Here is a 21034-nt window from a genome sequence, read left to right as displayed (position 1 = left end):
CTCGGAATCTACTGCGCCTACATCATAACTCGGAATCTACTGCGCCTACATCATAACTCGGAATCTAACTCGGAATCTACTGCGCTTACATCATAACTCGGAATCTACTGCGCCTACATCATAACTCGGAATCTAACTCGGAATCTACTGCGCCTACATCATAACTCGGAATCTAACTCGGAATCTACTGCGCCTACATCATAACTCGGAATCTACTGCGCCTACATCATAACTCGGAATCTAACTCGGAATCTACTGCGCCTACATCATAACTCGGAATCTACTGCGCCTACATCATAACTCGGAATCTAACTCGGAATCTACTGCGCCTACATCATAACTCGGAATCTAACTCGGAATCTACTGCGCCTACATCATAACTCGGAATCTAACTCGGAATCTACTGCGCCTACATCATAACTCGGAATCTACTGCGCCTACATCATAACTCGGAATCTAACTCGGAATCTACTGATCCTACATCATAACTCGGAATCTACTGCGCCTACATCATAACTCGGAATCTAACTCGGAATCTACTGCGCCTACATCATAACTCGGAATCTAACTCGGAATCTACTGCGCCTACATCATAACTCGGAATCTAACTCGGAATCTACTGCGCCTACATCATAACTCGGAATCTACTGCGCCTACATCATAACTCGGAATCTAACTCGGAATCTACTGCGCCTACATCATAACTCGGAATCTACTGCGCCTACATCATAACTCGGAATCTACTGCGCCGACATCATAACTCGGAATCTAACTCGAAATCTACTGCGCCTACATCATAACTCGGAATCTACTGCGCCTACATCATAACTCGGAATCTAACTCGGAATCTACTGCGCCTACATCATAACTCGGAATCTACTGCGCCTACATCATAACTCGGAATCTAACTTGGAATATACTGCGCCTACATCATAACTCGGAATCTACTGCGCCTACATCATAACTCGGAATCTACTGCGCCTACATCATAACTCGGAATCTAACTCGGAATCTACTGCGCCTACATCATAACTCGGAATCTACTGCGCCTACATCATAAATCGGAATCTACTGCCCCTACATCATAACTCGGAATCTAACTCGGAATCTACTGCGCCTACATCATAACTCGGAATCTACTGCGCATACATCATAACTCGGAATTTAACTCAGAATCTACTGCGCCTACATCATAACTCGGAATCTACTGCGCCTACATTATAACTCGGAATCTAACTCGGAATCTACTGCGCCTACATCATAACTCGGAATCTAACTCGGAATCTACTGCGCCTACATCATAACTCGGAATCTACTGCGCCTACATCATAACTCAGAATCTAACTCGGAATCTACTGCGCCTACATCATAACTCGGAATCTACTGCGCCTACATCATAACTCGGAATCTAACTCGGAATCTACTGCGCCTACATCATAACTCGGAATCTACTGCGCCTACATCATAACTCGGAATCTACTGCGCCTACATCATAACTCGGAATCTAACTCGGAATCTACTGCGCCTACATCATAACTCGGAATCTACTGCGCCTACATCATAACTCGGAATCTAACTCGGAATCTACTGCGCCTACATCATAACTCGGAATCTACTGCGCCTACATCATAACTTGGAATCTAACTCGGAATCTACTGCGCCTACATCATAACTCGGAATCTACTGCTCCTACATCATAACTCGGAATCTAACTCGGAATCTACTGCGCCTACATCATAACTCGGAATCTACTGCGCCGACATCATAACTCGGAATCTAACTCGGAATCTACTGCGCCTACATCATAACTCGGAATCTACTGCGCCTACATCATAACTCGGAATCAAACTCGGAATCTACTGCGCCTACATCATAACTCGGAATCTACTGCGCCTACATCATAACTCGGAATCTAACTCGGAATCTACTGCGCCTACATCATAACTCGGAATCTACTGCGCCTACATCATAACTCGGAATCTAACTCGGAATCTACTGCGCCTACATCATAACTCGGAATCTACTGCGCCTACATCATAACTCGGAATCTAACTCGGAATCTACTGCGCCTACATCATAACTCGGAATCTACTGCGCCTACATCATAACTCGGAATCTAACTCGGAATCTACTGCGCCTACATCATAACTCGGAATTTAACTCAGAATCTACTGCGCCTACATCATAACTCGGAATCTACTGCGCCTACATTATAACTCGGAATCTACTGCGCCTACATCATAACTCGGAATCTACTGCGCCTACATCATAACTCGGAATCTAACTCGGAATCTACTGCGCCTACATCATAACTCGGAATCTACTGCGCCTACATCATAACTCGGAATCTAACTCGGAATCTACTGCGCCTACATCATAACTCGGAATCTACTGCGCCTACATCATAACTCGGAATCTAACTCGGAATCTACTGCGCCTACATCATAACTCGGAATCTACTGCGCCTACATCATAACTCGGAATCTAACTCGGAATCTACTGCGCCTACATCATAACTCGGAATCTACTGCGCCTACATCATAACTCGGAATCTAACTCGGAATCTACTGCGCCTACTTCATAACTCGGAATCTACTGCGCCTACATCATAACTCGGAATCTAACTCGGAATCTACTGCGCCTACATCATAACTCGGAATCTACTGCGCCTACATCATAACTCGGAATCTAACTCAGAATCTACTGCGCCTACATCATAACTCGGAATCTAACTCAGAATCTACTGCGCCTACATCATATCTCGGAATCTAACTCGGAATCTACTGCGCCTACATCATAACTCGGAATCTAACTCGGAATCTACTGCGCCTACATCATTATACGGAATTTAACTCGGAATCTACGGCGCCTACATCATAACTCGGAATCTAACTCGGAATCTACTGCACCTACATCATAACTCGGAATCTACTGAGCCTACATCATAACTCGGAATCTCCTGCGCCTACATCATAACTCGGAATCTACTGCGCCTACATCATAACTTGGAATCTAACTCGGAATCTACTGCGCCTACATCATAACTTGGAATCTAACTCGGAATCTACTGCGCCTAAATCATAACTCGGAATCTACTGCGCCTACATCATAACTCGGAATCTAACTCGGAATCTACTGCGCCTACATCATAACTCGGAATCTAACTCGGAATCTACTGCGCCTACATCATAACTCGGAATCTACTGCGCCTACATTATAACTCGGAATCTACTGCGCCTACATCATAACTCGGAATCTACTGCGCCTACATCATAACTCGGAATCTAACTCGGAATCTACTGCGCCTACATCATAACTCGGAATCTAACTCGGAATCTACTGCGCCTACATCATAACTCGGAATCTAACTCGGAATCTACTGCGCCTACATCATAACTCGGAATCTAACTCGGAATCTACTGCGCCTACATCATAACTCGGAATCTACTGCGCCTACATCATAACTCGGAATCTAACTCGGAATCTACTGCGCCTACATCATAACTCGGAATCTACTGCGCCTACATCATAACTTGGAATCTAACTCGGAATCTACTGCGCCTACATCATAACTCGGAATTTAACTCAGAATTTACTGCGCCTACATCATAACTCGGAATCTACTGCGCCTACATTAAAACTCGGAATCTAACTCGGAATCTACTGCGCCTACATCATAACTCGGAATCTACTGCGCCTACATCATAACTCGGAATCTAACTCGGAATCTACTGCGCCTACATCATAACTCGGAATCTACTGCGCCTACATCATAACTCGGAATCTACTGCGCCTACATCATAACTCGGAATCTACTGCGCCTACATCAAAACTCGGAATCTAACTCGGAATCTACTGCGCCTACATCATAACTCGGAATCTACTGCGCCTACATCATTACTCGGAATCTACTGCGCCTACATCATAACTCGGAATCTAACTCGGAATCTACTGCGCCTACATCATAACTCCGAATCTACTGCGCCTACATCATAACTCGGAATCTACTGCGCCTACATCATAACTCGGAATCTAACTCGGAATCTACTGCGCCTACATCATAACTCGGAATCTACTGCGCCTACATCATAACTCGGAATCTAACTCGGAATCTACTGCGCCTACATCATAACTCGGAATCTACTGCGCCTACATCATAACTCGGAATCTAACTCGGAATCTACTGCGCCTACATCATAACTCGGAATCTACTGCGCCTACATCATAACTCGGAATCTAACTCGGAATCTACTGCGCCTACATCATAACTCGGAATCTACTGCGCCTACATCATAACTCGGAATCTAACTCGGAATCTACTGCGCTTACATCATAACTCGGAATCTACTGCGCCTACATCATAACTCGGAATCTAACTCGGAATCTACTGCGCCTACATCATAACTCGGAATCTACTGCGCCTACATCATAACTCGGAATCTACTGCGCCTACATCATAACTCGGAATCTAACTCGGAATCTACTGCGCCTACATCATAACTCGGAATCTACTGCGCCTACATCATAACTCGGAATCTAACTCGGAATCCACTGCGCCTACATCATAACTCGGAATCTACTGCGCCTACATCATAACTCGGAATCTAACTCGGAATCTACTGCGCCTACATCATAACTCGGAATCTAACTCGGAATCTACTGCGCCTACATCATAACTCGGAATTTAACTCAGAATCTACTGCGCCTACATCATAACTCGGAATCTACTGCGCCTACATCATAACTCGGAATCTAACTCGGAATCTACTGCGCCTACATCATAACTCGGAATCTAACTCGGAATCTACTGCGCCTACATCATAACTCGGAATCTACTGCGCCTACATCATAACTCGGAATCTACTGCGCCGACATCATAACTCGGAATCTAACTCGGAATCTACTGCGCCTACATCATAACTCGGAATCTACTGCGCCTACATCATAACTCGGAATCTAACTCGGAATCTACTGCGCCTACATCATAACTCGGAATCTACTGCGCCTCCATCATAACACGGAATCTAACTCGGAATCTACTGCGCCTACATCATAACTCGGAATCTACTGCGCCTACATCATAACTCGGAATCTAACTCGGAATCTACTGCGCCTACATCATAACTCGGAATCTAACTCGGAATCTACTGCGCCTACATCATAACTCGGAATCTACTGCGCCTACATCATAACTCGGAATCTACTGCGCCTACATCATAACTCGGAATCTAACTCGGAATCTACTGCGCCTACATCATAACTCGGAATCTACTGCGCCTACATCATAACTCGGAATCTAACTCGGAATCTACTGCGCCTACATCATAACTCGGAATCTACTGCGCCTACATCATAACTCGGAATCTAACTCGGAATCTACTGCGCCTACATCATAACTCGGAATCTACTGCGCCTACATCATAACTCGGAATCTAACTCGGAATCTACTGCGCTTACATCATAACTCGGAATCTACTGCGCCTACATCATAACTCGGAATCTAACTCGGAATCTACTGCGCCTACATCATAACTCGGAATCTAACTCGGAATCTACTGCGCCTACATCATAACTCGGAATCTACTGCGCCTACATCATAACTCGGAATCTAACTCGGAATCTGCTGCGCCTACATCATAACTCGGAATCTACTGCGCCTACATCATAACTCGGAATCTAACTCGGAATCTACTGCGCCTACATCATAACTCGGAATCTGCTGCGCCTACATCATAACTCGGAATCTAACTCGGAATCTACTGCGCCTACATCATAACTCGGAATCTACTGCGCCTACATCATAACTCGGAATCTAACTCGGAATCTACTGCGCTTACATCATAACTCGGAATCTACTGCGCCTACATCATAACTCGGAATCTAACTCGGAATCTACTGCGCCTACATCATAACTCGGAATCTAACTCGGAATCTACTGCGCCTACATCATAACTCGGAATCTACTGCGCCTACATAATAACTCGGAATCTAACTCGGAATCTACTGCGCCTACATCATAACTCGGAATCTACTGCGCCTACATCATAACTCGGAATCTAACTCGGAATCTACTGCGCCTACATCATAACTCGGAATCTACTGCGCCTACATCATAACTCGGAATCTAACTCGGAATCTACTGCGCCTACATCATAACTCGGAATCTAACTCGGAATCTACTGCGCCTACATCATAACTCGGAATCTACTGCGCCTACATCATAACTCGGAATCTACTGCGCCGACATCATAACTCGGAATCTAACTCGGAATCTACTGCGCCTACATCATAACTCGGAATCTACTGCGCCTACATCATAACTCGGAATCTAACTCGGAATCTACTGCGCCTACATCATAACTCGGAATCTACTGCGCCTACATCATAACTCGGAATCTAACTCGGAATCTACTGCGCCTACATCATAACTCGGAATCTAACTCGGAATCTACTGCGCCTACATCATAACTCGGAATCTACTGCGCCTACATCATAACTCGGAATCTACTGCGCCGACATCATAACTCGGAATCTAACTCGGAATCTACTGCGCCTACATCATAACTCGGAATCTACTGCGCCTACATCATAACTCGGAATCTAACTCGGAATCTACTGCGCCTACATCATAACTCGGAATCTACTGCGCCTACATCATAACTCGGAATCTAACTCGGAATCTACTGCGCCTACATCATAACTCGGAATCTACTGCGCCTACATCATAACTCGGAATCTAACTCGGAATCTACTGCGCTTACATCATAACTCGGAATCTACTGCGCCTACATCATAACTCGGAATCTAACTCGGAATCTACTGCGCCTACATCATAACTCGGAATCTAACTCGGAATCTACTGCGCCTACATCATAACTCGGAATCTACTGCGCCTACATCATAACTCGGAATCTAACTCGGAATCTACTGCGCCTACATCATAACTCGGAATCTACTGCGCCTACATCATAACTCGGAATCTAACTCGGAATCTACTGCGCCTACATCATAACTCGGAATCTACTGCGCCTACATCATAACTCGGAATCTAACTCGGAATCTACTGCGCCTACATCATAACTCGGAATCTACTGCGCCTACATCATAACTCGGAATCTAACTCGGAATCTACTGCGCCTACATCATAACTCAGAATCTAACTCGGAATCTACTGCGCCTACATCATAACTCGGAATTTAACTCAGAATCTACTGCGCCTACATCATAACTCGGAATCTACTGCGCCTACATTATAACTCGGAATCTAACTCGGAATCTACTGCGCCTACATCATAACTCGGAATCTAACTCGGAATCTACTGCGCCTACATCATAACTCGGAATCTACTGCGCCTACATCATAACTCGGAATCTAACTCGGAATCTACTGCGCCTACATCATAACTCGGAATCTACTGCGCCTACATCATAACTCGGAATCTAACTCGGAATCTACTGCGCCTACATCATAACTCGGAATCTACTGCGCCTACATCATAACTCGGAATCTAACTCGGAATCTACTGCGCTTACATCATAACTCGGAATCTACTGCGCCTACATCATAACTCGGAATCTAACTCGGAATCTACTGCGCCTACATCATAACTCGGAATCTAACTCGGAATCTACTGCGCCTACATCATAACTCGGAATCTACTGCGCCTACATCATAACTCGGAATCTAACTCGGAATCTACTGCGCCTACATCATAACTCGGAATCTACTGCGCCTACATCATAACTCGGAATCTAACTCGGAATCTACTGCGCCTACATCATAACTCGGAATCTACTGCGCCTACATCATAACTCGGAATCTAACTCGGAATCTACTGCGCCTACATCATAACTCGGAATCTACTGCGCCTACATCATAACTCGGAATCTAACTCGGAATCTACTGCGCTTACATCATAACTCGGAATCTACTGCGCCTACATCATAACTCGGAATCTAACTCGGAATCTACTGCGCCTACATCATAACTCGGAATCTAACTCGGAATCTACTGCGCCTACATCATAACTCGGAATCTACTGCGCCTACATAATAACTCGGAATCTAACTCGGAATCTACTGCGCCTACATCATAACTCGGAATCTACTGCGCCTACATCATAACTCGGAATCTAACTCGGAATCTACTGCGCCTACATCATAACTCGGAATCTACTGCGCCTACATCATAACTCGGAATCTAACTCGGAATCTACTGCGCCTACATCATAACTCGGAATCTAACTCGGAATCTACTGCGCCTACATCATAACTCGGAATCTACTGCGCCTACATCATAACTCGGAATCTACTGCGCCGACATCATAACTCGGAATCTTACTCGGAATCTACTGCGCCTACATCATAACTCGGAATCTACTGCGCCTACATCATAACTCGGAATCTAACTCGGAATCTACTGCGCCTACATCATAACTCGGAATCTACTGCGCCTACATCATAACTCGGAATCTAACTCGGAATCTACTGCGCCTACATCATAACTCGGAATCTAACTCGGAATCTACTGCGCCTACATCATAACTCGGAATCTACTGCGCCTACATCATAACTCGGAATCTACTGCGCCGACATCATAACTCGGAATCTAACTCGGAATCTACTGCGCCTACATCATAACTCGGAATCTACTGCGCCGACATCATAACTCGGAATCTAACTCGGAATCTACTGCGCCTACATCATAACTCGGAATCTACTGCGCCTACATCATAACTCGGAATCTAACTCGGAATCTACTGCGCCTACATCATAACTCGGAATCTACTGCGCCTACATCATAACTCGGAATCTAACTCGGAATCTACTGCGCTTACATCATAACTCGGAATCTACTGCGCCTACATCATAACTCGGAATCTAACTCGGAATCTACTGCGCCTACATCATAACTCGGAATCTAACTCGGAATCTACTGCGCCTACATCATAACTCGGAATCTACTGCGCCTACATCATAACTCGGAATCTAACTCGGAATCTACTGCGCCTACATCATAACTCGGAATCTACTGCGCCTACATCATAACTCGGAATCTAACTCGGAATCTACTGCGCCTACATCATAACTCGGAATCTACTGCGCCTACATCATAACTCGGAATCTAACTCGGAATCTACTGCGCCTACATCATAACTCGGAATCTACTGCGCCTACATCATAACTCGGAATCTAACTCGGAATCTACTGCGCCTACATCATAACTCGGAATCTAACTCGGAATCTACTGCGCCTACATCATAACTCGGAATTTAACTCGGAATCTACTGCGCCTACATCATAACTCGGAATCTAACTCGGAATCTACTGCGCCTACATCATAACTCGGAATCTACTGTGCCTACATCATAACTGGGAATCTAACTCGGAATCTACTGCGCCTACATCATAACTCGGAATCTACTGCGCCGACATCATAACTCGGAATCTAACTCGGAATCTACTGCGCCTACATCATAACTCGGAATCTACTGCGCCTACATCATAACTCGGAATCTAACTCGGAATCTACTGCGCCTACATCATAACTCGGAATCTACTGCGCCTACATCATAACTCGGAATCTAACTCGGAATCTACTGCGCCTACATCATAACTCGGAATCTAACTCGGAATCTACTGCGCCTACATCATAACTCGGAATCTAACTCGGAATCTACTGCGCCTACATCATAACTCGGAATCTACTGCGCCTACATCATAACTTGGAATCTAACTCGGAATCTACTGATCCTACATCATAACTCGGAATCTACTGCGCCTACATCATAACTCGGAATCTAACTCGGAATCTACTGCGCCTACATCATAACTCGGAATCTAACTCGGAATCTACTGCGCCTACATCATAACTCGGAATCTAACTCGGAATCTACTGCGCCTACATCATAACTCGGAATCTACTGCGCCTACATCATAACTCGGAATCTAACTCGGAATCTACTGCGCCTACATCATAACTCGGAATCTACTGCGCCTACATCATAACTCGGAATCTACTGCGCCGACATCATAACTCGGAATCTAACTCGAAATCTACTGCGCCTACATCATAACTCGGAATCTACTGCGCCTACATCATAACTCGGAATCTAACTCGGAATCTACTGCGCCTACATCATAACTCGGAATCTACTGCGCCTACATCATAACTCGGAATCTAACTTGGAATATACTGCGCCTACATCATAACTCGGAATCTACTGCGCCTACATCATAACTCGGAATCTACTGCGCCTACATCATAACTCGGAATCTAACTCGGAATCTACTGCGCCTACATCATAACTCGGAATCTACTGCGCCTACATCATAACTCGGAATCTAACTCGGAATCTACTGCGCCTACATCATAACTCGGAATCTACTGCGCCTACATCATAACTCGGAATCTAACTCGGAATCTACTGCGCCTACATCATAACTCGGAATCTACTGCGCCTACATCATAACTCGGAATCTAACTCGGAATCTACTGCGCCTACATCATAACTCGGAATCTACTGCGCCTACATCATAACTCGGAATCTAACTCGGAATCTACTGCGCCTACATCATAACACGGAATCTACTGCGCCTCCATCATAACACGGAATCTAACTCGGAATCTACTGCGCCTACATCATAACTCGGAATCTACTGCGCCTACATCATAACTCGGAATCTAACTCGGAATCTACTGCGCCTACATCATAACTCGGAATCTAACTCGGAATCTACTGCGCCTACATCATAACTCGGAATCTACTGCGCCTACATCATAACTCGGAATCTACTGCGCCGACATCATAACTCGGAATCTAACTCGGAATCTACTGCGCCTACATCATAACTCGGAATCTACTGCGCCTACATCATAACTCGGAATCTAACTCGGAATCTACTGCGCCTACATCATAACTCGGAATCTACTGCGCCTACATCATAATTCGGAATCTAACTCGGAATCTACTGCGCTTACATCATAACTCGGAATCTACTGCGCCTACATCATAACTCGGAATCTAACTCGGAATCTACTGCGCCTACATCATAACTCGGAATCTAACTCGGAATCTACTGCGCCTACATCATAACTCGGAATCTACTGCGCCTACATCATAACTCGGAATCTAACTCGGAATCTACTGCGCCTACATCATAACTCGGAATCTACTGCGCCTACATCATAACTCGGAATCTAACTCGGAATCTACTGCGCCTACATCATAACTCGGAATCTACTGCGCCTACATCATAACTCGGAATCTAACTCGGAATCTACTGCGCCTACATCATAACTCGGAATCTACTGCGCCTACATCATAACTCGGAATCTAACTCGGAATCTACTGCGCCTACATCATAACTCGGAATCTACTGCGCCGACATCATAACTCGGAATCTAACTCGGAATCTACTGCGCCTACATCATAACTCGGAATCTACTGCGCCGACATCATAACTCGGAATCTAACTCGGAATCTACTGCGCCTACATCATAACTCGGAATCTACTGCGCCTACATCATAACTCGGAATCTAACTCGGAATCTACTGCGCCTACATCATAACTCGGAATCTACTGCGCCTACATCATAACTCGGAATCTAACTCGGAATCTACTGCGCCTACATCATAACTCGGAATCTACTGCGCCTACATCATAACTCGGAATCTAACTCGGAATCTACTGCGCCTACATCATAACTCGGAATCTACTGCGCCTACATCATAACTCGGAATCTAACTCGGAATCTACTGCGCCTACATCATAACTCGGAATCTACTGCGCCTACATCATAACTCGGAATCTAACTCGGAATCTACTGCGCCTACATCATAACTCGGAATCTAACTCGGAATCTACTGCGCCTACATCATAACTCGGAATCTACTGCGCCTACATCATAACTCGGAATCTACTGCGCCGACATCATAACTCGGAATCTAACTCGGAATCTACTGCGCCTACATCATAACTCGGAATCTACTGCGCCTACATCATAACTCGGAATCTAACTCGGAATCTACTGCGCCTACATCATAACTCGGAATCTACTGCGCCTACATCATAACTCGGAATCTAACTCGGAATCTACTGCGCCTACATCATAACTCGGAATCTACTGCGCCTACATCATAACTCGGAATCTAACTCGGAATCTACTGCGCCTACATCATAACTCGGAATCTACTGCGCCTACATCATAACTCGGAATCTAACTCGGAATCTACTGCGCCTACATCATAACTCGGAATCTACTGCGCCTACATCATAACTTGGAATCTAACTCGGAATCTACTGCGCCTACATCATAACTCGGAATCTACTGCGCCTACATCATAACTCGGAATCTAACTCGGAATCTACTGCGCCTACATCATAACTCTGAATCTAGTGCGCCGACATCATAACTCAGAATCTAACTCGGAATCTACTGCGCCTACATCATAACTCGGAATCTACTGCGCCTACATCATAACTCGGAATCTAACTCGGAATCTACTGCGCCTACATCATAACTCGGAATCTACTGCGCCTACATCATAACTCGGAATCTAACTCGGAATCTACTGCGCCTACATCATAACTCGGAATCTACTGCGCCTACATCATAGCTCGGAATCTACTGCGCCTACATCATAACTCGGAATCTAACTCGGAATCTACTGCACCTACATCATAACTCGGAATCAAACTCAGAATCTACTGCGCCTACATCATAACTCGGAATCTACTGCGCCTACATCATAACTCGGAATCTAACTCGGAATCTACTGCGCCTACATCATAACTCGGAATCTACTGCGCCTACATCATAACTCGGAATCTAACTCGGAATCTACTGCGCTTACATCATAACTCGGAATCTACTGCGCCTACATCATAACTCGGAATCTAACTCGGAATCTACTGCGCCTACATCATAACTCGGAATCTAACTCGGAATCTACTGCGCCTACATCATAACTCGGAATCTACTGCGCCTACATCATAACTCGGAATCTAACTCGGAATCTACTGCGCCTACATCATAACTCGGAATCTACTGCGCCTACATCATAACTCGGAATCTAACTCGGAATCCACTGCGCCTACATCATAACTCGGAATCTACTGCGCCTACATCATAACTCGGAATCTAACTCGGAATCTACTGCGCCTACATCATAACTCGGAATCTAACTCGGAATCTACTGCGCCTACATCATAACTCGGAATTTAACTCAGAATCTACTGCGCCTACATCATAACTCGGAATCTACTGCGCCTACATTATAACTCGGAATCTAACTCGGAATCTACTGCGCCTACATCATAACTCGGAATCTAACTCGGAATCTACTGCGCCTACATCATAACTCGGAATCTACTGCGCCTACATCATAACTCGGAATCTAACTCGGAATCTACTGCGCCTACATCATAACTCGGAATCTACTGCGCCTACATCATAACTCGGAATCTAACTCGGAATCTACTGCGCCTACATCATAACTCGGAATCTACTGCGCCTACATCATAACTCGGAATCTACTGCGCCTACATCATAACTCGGAATCTAACTCGGAATCTACTGCGCCTACATCATAACTCGGAATCTAACTCGGAATCTACTGCGCCTACATCATAACTCGGAATCTACTGCGCCTACATCATAACTCGGAATCTACTGCGCCTACATCATAACTCGGAATCTAACTCGGAATCTACTGCGCCTACATCATAACTCGGAATCTACTGCGCCTACATCATAACTCGGAATCTAACTCGGAATCTACTGCGCCTACATCATAACTCGGAATCTAACTCGGAATCTACTGCGCCTACATCATAACTCGGAATCTACTGCGCCGACATCATAACTCGGAATCTAACTCGGAATCTACTGCGCCTACATCATAACTCGGAATCTACTGCGCCTACATCATAACTCGGAATCTAACTCGGAATCTACTGCGCCTACATCATAACTCGGAATCTACTGCGCCTACATCATAACTCGGAATCTAACTCGGAATCTACTGCGCCTACATCATAACTCGGAATCTAACTCGGAATCTACTGCGCCTACATCATAACTCGGAATCTAACTCGGAATCTACTGCGCCTACATCATAACTCGGAATCTACTGTGCCTACATCATAACTGGGAATCTAACTCGGAATCTACTGCGCCTACATCATAACTCGGAATCTACTGCGCCGACATCATAACTCGGAATCTAACTCGGAATCTACTGCGCCTACATCATAACTCGGAATCTACTGCGCCTACATCATAACTCGGAATCTAACTCGGAATCTACTGCGCCTACATCATAACTCGGAATCTACTGCGCCTACATCATAACTCGGAATCTAACTCGGAATCTACTGCGCCTACATCATAACTCGGAATCTACTGCGCCTACATCATAATTCGGAATCTAACTCGGAATCTACTGCGCTTACATCATAACTCGGAATCTACTGCGCCTACATCATAACTCGGAATCTAACTCGGAATCTACTGCGCCTACATCATAACTCGGAATCTAACTCGGAATCTACTGCGCCTACATCATAACTCGGAATCTACTGCGCCTACATCATAACTCGGAATCTAACTCGGAATCTACTGCGCCTACATCATAACTCGGAATCTACTGCGCCTACATCATAACTCGGAATCTAACTCGGAATCTACTGCGCCTACATCATAACTCGGAATCTACTGCGCCTACATCATAACTCGGAATCTAACTCGGAATCTACTGCGCCTACATCATAACTCGGAATCTACTGCGCCTACATCATAACTCGGAATCTAACTCGGAATCTACTGCGCCTACATCATAACTCGGAATCTACTGCGCCGACATCATAACTCGGAATCTAACTCGGAATCTACTGCGCCTACATCATAACTCGGAATCTACTGCGCCTACATCATAACTCGGAATCTAACTCGGAATCTACTGCGCCTACATCATAACTCGGAATCTACTGCGCCTACATCATAACTCGGAATCTAACTCGGAATCTACTGCGCCTATATCATAACTCGGAATCTACTGCGCCTACATCATAACTCGGAATCTAACTCGGAATCTACTGCGCCTACATCATAACTCGGAATCTAACTCGGAATCTACTGCGCCTACATCATAACTCGGAATCTACTGCGCCTACATCATAACTCGGAATCTAACTCGGAATCTACTGCGCCTACATCATAACTCGGAATCTACTGCGCCTACATCATAACTCGGAATCTAACTCGGAATCTACTGCGCCTACATCATAACTCGGAATCTACTGCGCCTACATCATAACTCGGAATCTAACTCGGAATCTACTGCGCCTACATCATAACTCGGAATCTAACTCGGAATCTACTGCGCCTACATCATAACTCGGAATCTACTGCGCCTACATCATAACTCGGAATCTAACTCGGAATCTACTGCGCCTACATCATAACTCGGAATCTACTGCGCCTACATCATAACTCGGAATCTAACTCGGAATCTACTGCGCCTACATCATAACTCGGAATCTACTGCGCCTACATCATAACTCGGAATCTAACTCGGAATCTACTGCGCTTACATCATAACTCGGAATCTACTGCGCCTACATCATAACTCGGAATCTAACTCGGAATCTACTGCGCCTACATCATAACTCGGAATCTAACTCGGAATCTACTGCGCCTACATCATAACTCGGAATCTACTGCGCCTACATCATAACTCGGAATCTAACTCGGAATCTACTGCGCCTACATCATAACTCGGAATCTACTGCGCCTACATCATAACTCGGAATCTAACTCGGAATCTACTGCGCCTACATCATAACTCGGAATCTACTGCGCCTACATCATAACTCGGAATCTAACTCGGAATCTACTGCGCCTACATCATAACTCGGAATCTACTGCGCCTACATCATAACTCGGAATCTAACTCGGAATCTACTGCGCCTACATCATAACTCGGAATCTAACTCGGAATCTACTGCGCCTACATCATAACTCGGAATTTAACTCAGAATCTACTGCGCCTACATCATAACTCGGAATCTACTGCGCCTACATTATAACTCGGAATCTAACTCGGAATCTACTGCGCCTACATCATAACTCGGAATCTAACTCGGAATCTACTGCGCCTACATCATAACTCGGAATCTACTGCGCCTACATCATAACTCGGAATCTAACTCGGAATCTACTGCGCCTACATCATAACTCGGAATCTACTGCGCCTACATCATAACTCGGAATCTAACTCGGAATCTACTGCGCCTACATCATAACTCGGAATCTACTGCGCCTACATCATAACTCGGAATCTACTGCGCCTACATCATAACTCGGAATCTAACTCGGAATCTACTGCGCCTACATCATAACTCGGAATCTACTGCGCCTACATCATAACTCGGAATCTAACTCGGAATCTACTGCGCCTACATCATAACTCGGAATCTACTGCGCCTACATCATAACTTGGAATCTAACTCGGAATCTACTGCGCCTACATCATAACTCGGAATCTACTGCGCCTACATCATAACTCGGAATCTAACTCGGAATCTACTGCGCCTACATCATAACTCGGAATCTACTGCGCCTACATCATAACTCGGAATCTAACTCGGAATCTACTGCGCCTACATCATAACTCGGAATCTACTGCGCCTACATCATAACTCGGAATCTAACTCGGAATCTACTGCGCCTACATCATAACTCGGAATCTACTGCGCCTACATCATAACTCGGAATCTAACTCGGAATCTACTGCGCCTACATCATAACTCGGAATCTACTGCGCCTACATCATAGCTCGGAATCTACTGCGCCTACATCATAACTCGGAATCTAACTCGGAATCTACTGCACCTACATCATAACTCGGAATCAAACTCAGAATCTACTGCGCCTACATCATAACTCGGAATCTACTGCGCCTACATCATAACTCGGAATCTAACTCGGAATCTACTGCGCCTACATCATAACTCGGAATCTACTGCGCCTACATCATAACTCGGAATCTAACTCGGAATCTACTGCGCTTACATCATAACTCGGAATCTACTGCGCCTACATCATAACTCGGAATCTAACTCGGAATCTACTGCGCCTACATCATAACTCGGAATCTAACTCGGAATCTACTGCGCCTACATCATAACTCGGAATCTACTGCGCCTACATCATAACTCGGAATCTAACTCGGAATCTACTGCGCCTACATCATAACTCGGAATCTACTGCGCCTACATCATAACTCGGAATCTAACTCGGAATCCACTGCGCCTACATCATAACTCGGAATCTACTGCGCCTACATCATAACTCGGAATCTAACTCGGAATCTACTGCGCCTACATCATAACTCGGAATCTAACTCGGAATCTACTGCGCCTACATCATAACTCGGAATCTAACTCGGAATCTACTGCGCCTACATCATAACTCGGAATCTAACTCGGAATCTACTGTGCCTACATCATAACTCGGAATCTAACTCGGAATCTACTGCGCCTACATCATAACTCGGAATCTAACTCGGAATCTACTGCGCCTACATCATAACTCGGAATCTACTGCGCCTACATCATAACTCGGAATCTAACTCGGAATCTACTGCGCCTACATCATAACTCGGAATCTACTGCGCCTACATCATAACTCGGAATCTAACTCGGAATCTACTGCGCCTACATCATAACTCGGAATCTACTGCGCCTACATCATAACTCGGAATCTACTGCGCCTACATCATAACTCGGAATCTAACTCGGAATCTACTGCGCCTACATCATAACTCGGAATCTAACTCGGAATCTACTGCGCCTACATCATAACTCGGAATCTACTGCGCCTACATCATAACTCGGAATCTACTGCGCCTACATCATAACTCGGAATCTAACTCGGAATCTACTGCGCCTACATCATAACTCGGAATCTACTGCGCCTACATCATAACTCGGAATCTAACTCGGAATCTACTGCGCCTACATCATAACTCGGAATCTAACTCGGAATCTACTGCGCCTACATCATAACTCGGAATCTACTGCGCCGACATCATAACACGGAATCTAACTCGGAATCTACTGCGCCTACATCATAACTCGGAATCTACTGCGCCTACATCATAACTCGGAATCTAACTCGGAATCTACTGCGCCTACATCATAACTCGGAATCTACTGCGCCTACATCATAACTCGGAATCTAACTCGGAATCTACTGCGCCTACATCATAACTCGGAATCTACTGTGCCTACATCATAACTGGGAATCTAACTCGGAATCTACTGCGCCTACATCATAACTCGGAATCTACTGCGCCGACATCATAACTCGGAATCTAACTCGGAATCTACTGCGCCTACATCATAACTCGGAATCTACTGCGCCTACATCATAACTCGGAATCTAACTCGGAATCTACTGCGCCTACATCATAACTCGGAATCTACTGCGCCTACATCATAACTCGGAATCTAACTCGGAATCTACTGCGCCTACATCATAACTCGGAATCTAACTCGGAATCTACTGCGCCTACATCATAACTCGGAATCTAACTCGGAATCTACTGCGCCTACATCATAACTCGGAATCTACTGCGCCTACATCATAACTTGGAATCTAACTCGGAATCTACTGATCCTACATCATAACTCGGAATCTACTGCGCCTACATCATAACTCGGAATCTAACTCGGAATCTACTGCGCCTACATCATAACTCGGAATCTACTGCGCCTACATCATAACTCGAAATCTAACTCGGAATCTACTGCGCCTACATCATAACTCGGAATCTAACTCGGAATCTACTGCGCCTACATCATAACTCGGAATCTACTGCGCCTACATCATAACTCGGAATCTAACTCGGAATCTACTGCGCCTACATCATAACTCGGAATCTACTGCGCCTACATCATAACTCGGAATCTACTGCGCCTACATCATAACACGGAATCTAACTCGGAATCTACTGCGCCTACATCATAACTCGGAATCTACTGCGCCTACATCATAACTCGGAATCTACTGCGCCTACATCATAACTCGGTATCTAACTCGGAATCTACTGCGCCTACATCATAACTCGGAATCTACTGCGCCTACATCATAACTTGGAATCTAACTCGGAATCTACTGCGCCTACATCATAACTCGGAATCTACTGCGCCTACATCATAACTCGGAATCTAACTCGGAATCTACTGCGCCTACATCATAACTCGGAATCTACTGCGCCGACATCATAACTCGGAATCTAACTCGGAATCTACTGCGCCTACATCATAACTCGGAATCTACTGCGCCTACATCATAACTCGGAATCTAACTCGGAATCTACTGCGCCTACATCATAACTCGGAATCTACTGCGCCTACATCATAACTCGAAATCTAACTCGGAATCTACTGCGCCTACATCATAACTCGGAATCTAACTCGGAATCTACTGCGCCTACATCATAAATCGGAATCTACTGCGCCTACATCATAACTCGGAATATAACTCGGAATCTACTGCGCCTACATCATAACTCGGAATCTAACTCGGAATCTACTGCGCCTACATCATAACTCGGAATCTACTGCGCCTACATCATAACTCGGAATCTAACTCAGAATCTACTGCGCCTACATCATAACTCGGAATCTACTGCGCCTACATCATATCTCGGAATCTAACTCGGAATCTACTGCGCCTACATCATAACTCGGAATCTGACTCGGAATCTACTGCGCCTACATCATTATACGGAATTTAACTCGGAATCTACTGCGCCTACAGCATAACTCGGAATCTAACTCGGAATCTACTGCGCCTACATCATAACTCGGAATCTACTGCGCCTACATCATAACTCGGAATCTAACTCGGAATCTACTGCGCCTACTTCATAACTCGGAATCTACTGCGCCTACATCATAACTCGGAATCTAACTCGGAATCTACTGCGCCTACATCATAACTCGGAATCTACTGCGCCTACATCATAACTCGGAATCTAACTCAGAATCTACTGCGCCTACATCATAACTCGGAATCTAACTCAGAATCTACTGCGCCTACATCATATCTGGGAATCTAACTCGGAATCTACTGCGCCTACATCATAACTCGGAATCTAACTCGGAATCTACTGCGCCTACATCATTATACGGAATTTAACTCGGAATCTACTGCGCCTACATCATAACTCGGAATCTAACTCGGAATCTACTGCGCCTACATCATAACTCGGAATCTACTGAGCCTACATCATAACTCGGAATCTCCTGCGCCTACATCATAACTCGGAATCTACTGCGCCTACATCATAACTTGGAATCTAACTCGGAATCTACTGCGCCTACATCATAACTCGGAATCTACTGCGCCTACATCATAACTTGGAATCTAACTCGGAATCTACTGCGCCTAAATCATAACTCGGAATCTACTGCGCCTACATCATAACTCGGAATCTAACTCGGAATCTACTGCGCCTACATCATAACTCGGAATCCACTGCGCCTACATCATAACTCGGAATCTAACTCGGAATCTACTGCGCCTACATCATAACTCGGAATCTACTGCGCCTACATCATAACTCGGAATCTAACTCGGAATCTACTGCGCCTACATCATAACTCGGAATTTAACTCAGAATCTACTGCGCCTACATCATAACTCGGAATCTACTGCGCCTACATCATAACTCGGAATCTAACTCGGAATCTACTGCGCCTACATCATAACTCGGAATCTACTGCGCCTACATCATAACTCGGAATCTAACTCGGAATCTACTGCGCCTACATCATAACTCGGAATCTACTGCGCCTACATCATAACTCGGAATCTAACTCGGAATCTACTGCGCCTACATCATAACTCGGAATCTACTGCGCCTACATCATAACTCGGAATCTAACTCGGAATCTACTGCGCCTACATCATAACTCGGAATCTACTGCGCCTACATCATAACTCGGAATCTAACTCGGA

The sequence above is a fragment of the Coturnix japonica genome, chromosome 16 (genome assembly GCF_054131305.1).
Source record: "Coturnix japonica strain WE chromosome 16, WE-NBRP24, whole genome shotgun sequence".
Classification (NCBI taxonomy): Eukaryota; Metazoa; Chordata; class Aves; order Galliformes; family Phasianidae; genus Coturnix; species Coturnix japonica.
This window is presented reverse-complemented; position numbering follows the sequence as displayed.